This window comes from Euprymna scolopes, chromosome 9 (genome assembly GCF_053919585.1).
Source record: "Euprymna scolopes isolate OS-2025 chromosome 9, ASM5391958v1, whole genome shotgun sequence".
NCBI classification, from domain to species: domain Eukaryota; kingdom Metazoa; phylum Mollusca; class Cephalopoda; order Sepiida; family Sepiolidae; genus Euprymna; species Euprymna scolopes.
Window position 1 is genome coordinate 92,038,866 of NC_136490.1, and position 7,296 is coordinate 92,046,161.

Sequence of the window (7,296 nt, forward strand, 5' to 3'; positions counted from 1 at the left end):
GGTTATGTTTGGAAACAAAGAATTAAGCATGAAGCGGCCGTAATGAAAGCTTTATTAATTAGCACTTGGTATGCAGTGGACACTGACTTTAACGAATATCGATCCGTCTGGATGACGCCAAATATCCTTGATATATGCAAATAAACTGACCTTCTCTTCTCATCTGATTTCGAAATGCAAATGGAATCACTCTCATTAGTCTCTCCACCAACTAAGTGATACTTGAATGAATTAGTTTTGACACATATTTTCACATCGCAATCATTGTAAAACTATTACATACATACAATGGTTTTATATAAATATTTAATATTAATAACTACCGACACCACTGTATGCAACCCTCAGTGTAAGTAATGCTAACTACTGCCGGTCGAAGGATTCGACCGCAGTTGCAAAGCCTGATATTCGACATCTAGGCAACTAGCAATTAATATGTGAAATAAAGGAATTTAAACTATATAATGTCGAAACATTAGAACATATATATATGCATATATATGTATATACATATGTACATATATATATATATAAATATATATATATAACTACTTCATTTACTCACATAAAATTAATATACAAAAGTATAAATTTATGCGTAAACTGTAAGTATTTTCTTCAAAAGTGCTCAATACGTAGGTAGAGATAGTTAGTAATTTATAAAATATATATGGCGATTAAGCTACACTGAATATTCCGCGTTTCATCCACTCTAGGATTCTTCAGGCTTGAAGAATCCTAGAGTGGATGAAACGCGGAATATTCAGTGTAGCTTAATCGCCATATATATTTTATAAATTACTATATATATATATATATATATATATATATATATATATATATATATATATATATATATAGTTCTCTGTTTAAAGCACTGTTGTTATGGAATGCAAAATTCCAAAAACAAAGATCAAAACGAGTACAAAATCTTTTAAAAATAATAAACATTTATTTATTAAAATTAAATTCGGTATTTCGATTCATACCAGAGTTTCTATCAGGGGAAATAAGTTCTTTTTTCTTCTTCTTTTTACTTACTATGATGGCGGTGGTGGTGTTGACTAGCACGTTTTTTTTTTTCAGATGTATTTGAAGAACAGTGTTCGAATGTCCGATATAGTAGAAACACCGGTTTAGCATGTATTTAGTTAAGTAATAAAAAAGAAGGTTTATTGTTTAAAGCGCTGTTGATATGGAATGCAAAATTCAAAGTAAATAGAGTTGAATTCGCATCGTACCAAGCTAAACAAATGAACACAAAAAATAATTTGTGAACGATATATTTCTTTTATTCACAGCAGCAAGGTCGTTAGAGAGTAGAGTGCTGGACACCAGTGACTACGATTGATTGTAACTGGCGTTCAGTCACGGCCACCGACGAGAGCTACGGTTCAGTTTGATGCTCTCGTTAAGTCTAGCCATGATGTTGACTGTGAATGACATAATCAGGCAATGGTTTGTCGCCTACGGCTCATCAGTGGTGCTAAATGTATTGTGTAAAACCTCAATAGTCGGTCACATCAAAATGCGATGAACAGTCAATTATACCTAATCCACTGCTACGAACTTATTTCGCCACTCATGGTAGATGAAATTCTAGCAGTGTATGTATTCCGTCTGTTTACTTATATTTTCAACACGGTATCAGTAACCTGAGACACACACACACACACACACACACACACACACACACACACACACACACACACACACACACACACACACACACACACACACACACACACACACACGTTTGTGCGCACGTTCCTGTGTGTGTGTGTTTTCCCTTTCCCTCACTCCACTGAAGACGTGCGATTCGTGCCAAGTACAAGATTATCCACTTCATTTTCATCAACTTCTCTTCAAGTTTTTTTTAAATTTTTATTTTTTAGCTCATGTCAACTTGTAGATCAGATACTAACACTTTTGCTCTCCTACCCTTTTCCTTTCATATCTACGTCATATTTAAACTTTTTTTTTTTTAATGAAAAGGACACCGGACAAGGCATGAAACAATTTGATGTAAGGAGCTAACAAGAACGAAAGAAGATTATTGCAGAAACAGGAGATAACTTATTGACCTTAGTTTTAAAACGGAAAAATCAACGTGGAAAGATTTCTGCAAAACTGATGTTCTTTTGAAGAAGTTCGTGGACTAGGAAACGGCATTGCAACAATATTAAATATATATATATATATATATATATATATAGATAGATAGATAGATATACAGTTTTATATTTTTAACTTTCATTCAGAACACGATATACCTGCAATGACTAATCTTCAACCAATCTAGAACCTAATAACACCATCCTATGCTACTCTAGGATTAATATTCTTTTTGGATACCAAATCTGATATCCTTTTTTTTGCAACCTTTTCTTTCTCTATGTCCTTTAAAGTTGCTTAAATGTTTAAAATATATTTTCTATGTACGTGCTAAATAGCAAAATTATAACAAACCAAAATTGATATTTTGCTAACGACTTTTTTTTTAAGCCTACATAAAAAATGTGTGGATTAAGGAAATTCATATAAATATTGTATTCTTATTCCAAACAATAAATTTTTGTTTGAAAATTATATTTTACGGAATTAAATTTAAAAAATAAAAACTGCAAATTTTAATTTGCTCTATCTAGTATATTGAGCAATTTTATTTTGCTAGGATTGTCTTATATAAAAATATTAATTCCCTAAAATATTTTGTAAGACTTGAAACCACTAGATTCACTAATCTTTGATCTAATTCATCTTATTAATCTGGAATAATTATATATATATATATATATATATATATATATATATATATATATATATATATATATATAACTGAGACTAGCAATATCACCTCCATGTGATGTAGGATGCATTGAAAATAAGGGGGGGCAATCAAATTACAAATATGTTTATGTACCTTATCAAAAACCTTAAAATGAGACAGATATTCACCAGCCGAGATAACAATAGTACTCCATACATGATCTGAAAGATTTGTAAAGATATAGAATAACCTTGGGCGTGAGAAAGCAATTGCGGCGATAGAGAGAGGCGACTTTACGAGAAGGAAAAAGAGCAATAGATCTTATGTATGAACCCTTAGAAAGATTTTATGAGAAAAAAGATCAAGAAGTTTTAGTGTTAATTGCTCTTCAAAAGCAGAACAATCCCAGGAAGAAAAGGGACACGTCTACAATTGAAAGAACGAGCTTCGTCCTAATAGGGTTAAACGAAACAATCAATTTCGTGGCCCAATCCACAACGGAACTCAGATCAACTTCTAGATCAGCTAGGTATTTCAACTAATCGGAGGAAGATGAACGAGAAGCAATATCAGAACAGAGAGTGATATTCTAAACATAACAGTTCATTATCGTTAATAATATTTGGTACTTATGCATCCTTTGAACCAGATATAACTCAGCGTTCAGCTTGGCTTTTCCCGGAACACGACGTCAACAGCTCAGGTTAGCTGCCTGACGTAACATGGCAATCAGCCAATCACAACGCTGTACACTGAGTTTCGACTCTATTCGCGTGCGCGCACCCAAGCAGCTGATGAGAATTTGGATACTAATTAAAAGAAAAAAATCCACTATTTCTTACATGCAAGTAAGAAAGAATAGAGAAGATCTAAAAAAATAAAAAAATAAATAAATTGATCATCTTAGCACAACAGCTCCAGACACCGGCCGCTGTAATAGATTTTTTCCAACAGAGGAAACTAATGGCAAAATCGCTAAAATGTGCAACCTTGGCCACGAATGCATCATCGAGAGAGAGAGAGAGAGAGAGAGAGAGAGAGAGAGAGAGAGAGAGAGAGAGAGAGAGAGAGAGAGAGAGAGCATAACAGACGACTACGGCTAGAGATGTGGGAATGTTAAATGTCGACGGTGGGCAGCAATCTGAACTGAGATCTTCGCAAAAATCACGGCTAAAAATCGCATGTATTAAAAAAAAACTGATATACCTGTGGCCGTTCGACATGGCAACGAATAAAAACCACCAGCGCGAATATAGATTGGGATCGGCGCACACTGTAGATGATTTTTCTGTTGATGATTCTACATTTAAAATTTTACTTTTTTCTTTTACGTAGCGTTGTTATGGTTCCATCGGCAACGCTATTTACGTCATGCTGAACGAACGCTAAGTTACGTTTCGTTCAAAGCATGCATAAGTACTATGAAAGATTATTGACAAAGAGAGGAAACATTGTCGGTCTAGATTAAAACTGACTAAACATTGAAATTAACACCAGCATTGATTGGAAAAGAGAATGGGGAAGCAATATCCAGAGTTACTCGCAAGATTCGACCAGAAAGAAAAAAAAAAACAAAAAAAAAAAAAAACAAATGTTAAGAATTTTATTACTGATACCTTACCCCTAGCGTTTGTGTAGAAGAGCAAATGTCACACTCTGACGAATGCCTTCGAAATGTCATGTGCAATGGTCCTACCCTCTACCGAATCATCCATAACCTGATAGTTCCGCTCAGTTTCCGTTAAAAGATAAGCTATTGGACGAAAACCATATCACTAAAGAGGCTCACCTTTTCCAGAAAATGAACAAGCTTGGTGTTGATTAACATCTCAAAGACTTTGCAAATGATAGAGTAGACTGATAGGACAATACTTAGTTGGCTTGGACCGATCACCAACACTTTTTTAAGATGGGAACAACATTAAACTCATCACAACAGAGAATCGTCAGGCTAAGCATTTTGTTTGACGATTCCATATAGAGATGAAACGTAAGGCCCTCTGTGTAGCTTAATTGCTATAAATATATTTTCACAACTTATTAGCTCCATTCACATATTGAGCACTGTTGAAGTAAATACTGAAAATCTCTACATGCTGTATCTCCTTGATAAATCGGTCAGGGATATGACCGTAAACTATATCCGATGGTGAGGCCCTAGCTTGCGGGTTTTAGGGAGTATGGAGCCACCCTTAATTGCCATTGCTCCCAGGTCCACTCTTACTCGGAGTGGTAGTACCTGTTAGGGTCCCAACTATGGGTTAAATAGAAACCGACTTATATATATATATATATATATATATATATATATATATATATATATTCTATTAAAAATTGTTTTTTAAAATCACTGGATTCGGCTGAAAAGGGTTGATATGCCGTAAAACAAAAACAACCAACCAACCTTGATAAATCTATACATATTGTATCCTCTTGTGTGTAAATGATATAAACACGCGCGCGCGTGTAGCTTTCTCGTATCCACCTATGCAATGTATTTAATTCAGTTTTTGTTTTCTTTTATGACGTATGGCTGTAGCTGATGTTTGCACTCAATGCATGCTTTCTACCAACAATATGTTGTTTTGAAGTTATTTTCTATCTATTCAAATACTTACCGCTTTTTTTTTGTACTAAAATTGCAGTTACCTTCCTTGTTTTCCCCCCTTCTTTTTTTTCGACCCTATAATAACAAATAACAAACAAAGAATGGCAGAAGTTGTTCCACAGTTCACTTGCTTTTCTGTTGTCAGTTTTTTTGACAACTTCAATTGCTTGATTTACTTCTGTTCAGCATCTCCATTTTCAGCCTCCCTTCAATTAAACCTCGCCCGCACGCACTATCTCTCTTCGAAACATGTTTCATTTTACCCTTCCCTCACACTCTCCCTCTTTTGCGCTCATTCTCTCTTTCTCTCGCAAACTTGTTTTTATTCTTATTTTTCTATTCTCCACTTTCCCTCTCCCTCTCTTTTCCACTCTCTTGTCATCTGTCATTCACGTATCTCATTTCTCTTGCTATTTAAATTTATCATTCGTTTAAAAGTGGCATTTTATTTCTTTCACTATCTCTTTCTTGTTTGTTGTTGTCGTCATTTTAATTACAAACAAAAAAGGTTAGTTAAAACTCTATTATTATTCTTTTATATAGTCTACTCTCTCTCCCTCTCTTCCACATCTTTTTCTTCATTTAATCATTTTCTTCTTTATTATTACCATTCCTTTCTTTATATATGAATTTTATTATTTTATTCATTACTCTTATGTGAAGCTTCATTTAATCTTCCTTCCTCTCTCATATATATATATATATATATATATATATATATATATATATATCTTCTATTCTATGCTCCTATGAATTCGTTTTTCTTTTGTGTGCATTGATATTCATATTAAAAACCCTATTTTCCATTTATTTAAAAAGAAAATACAATTTTCTTATATATGAATGGTGCAATTGCATTCATCTGCAAAAGATTTAGCTAATTTGCATATTCTTTTAAACATTCATTTTAATTAATTCCCTATTAGTTTTTTCGGTTTTCTTATGGGATGATCATCTTTAGTTAACTATTACATGTAATTATATTCTGCAGATATGCTACATGATTTATACTTGCGTAATATTTGCGTAAAAAGGTTGTAGTAAACACAAAATTGTTTCCATATATATTTATGTATACATATATACTTTTGTTTAATCTCTCTATATATCTATCTATATATCTATGAAATTGAACGTGTCTGTGTATCTGTGTGTGTGTGTGTGTGTGTGTGTCTGTGTACATTTTCCTACGCAATAACTCTGTCAATTTTTAGTCTACAGGCTCGAAATTTGATATACAAGGTACTGAGATTTGGGAAAATCGATGTGATCTGTTTTTGGCCAGAAATTTGGCAATTAAGGGGTCAAAATTCAACGATTTGACCTTTGAGAACTACCAAACTCCTCCTACAATTTTGGGTCTAAACACTTAAAATTATAGATATAGATTCCTTGGACATGGATCTAATTTAATAACTTGATTTGAGCCCAAAACAATAAATTTTAAGGGGTCATAATAGGGGTCAAAGTTAAAAGTTGACCTTTAAAAAAATTTTTTTTTGCTCAGCATACACCTCCAAACATCCGGGCAACGCTGGGCATTCATTCTAGTATATATATATATATATATATATATATATATATATATATATATATATATATATATATATATTATATAAAGAGAGAGAGACAACATGAAAATGTATATGACAATGAATCTACACAAAAGTTTCCTCGTGCGTAGTCTAATTGCCATAACTTACTAGATAGCTTTATTCATGTATTGAGCACTTTTGAAGTAAATCTTAAAAATCGATACATAAAATATAGCATTTCCTTATAATTTTTACGTTAATACATTAAATAATCCATCTGTCTCTCAGTTTATTAGATTACCGTTTCAATCTTGATCTCCAGTTATTTTGAAGACTTTCACACGTTCGTTTGATCTCTATCATTTCATCCCTCTCTCCCCAGG

At 33.0% G+C, this 7,296-nt stretch overlaps 1 long non-coding RNA gene across 1 annotated transcript in view; it reads right to left on the bottom strand.

The window, feature by feature from the left end:
• LOC145284776 (uncharacterized) overlaps positions 1–5,036 on the bottom strand; it is a 45,417-nt gene extending 40,381 nt beyond the window's left edge. The window contains exon 1 of the long non-coding RNA XR_013868879.1: positions 3,977–5,036. This is a non-coding gene — a long non-coding RNA (uncharacterized LOC145284776). The remainder of the gene's footprint in view (positions 1–3,976) is intronic.
• Positions 5,037–7,296: the final 2,260 nt, after the last annotated feature.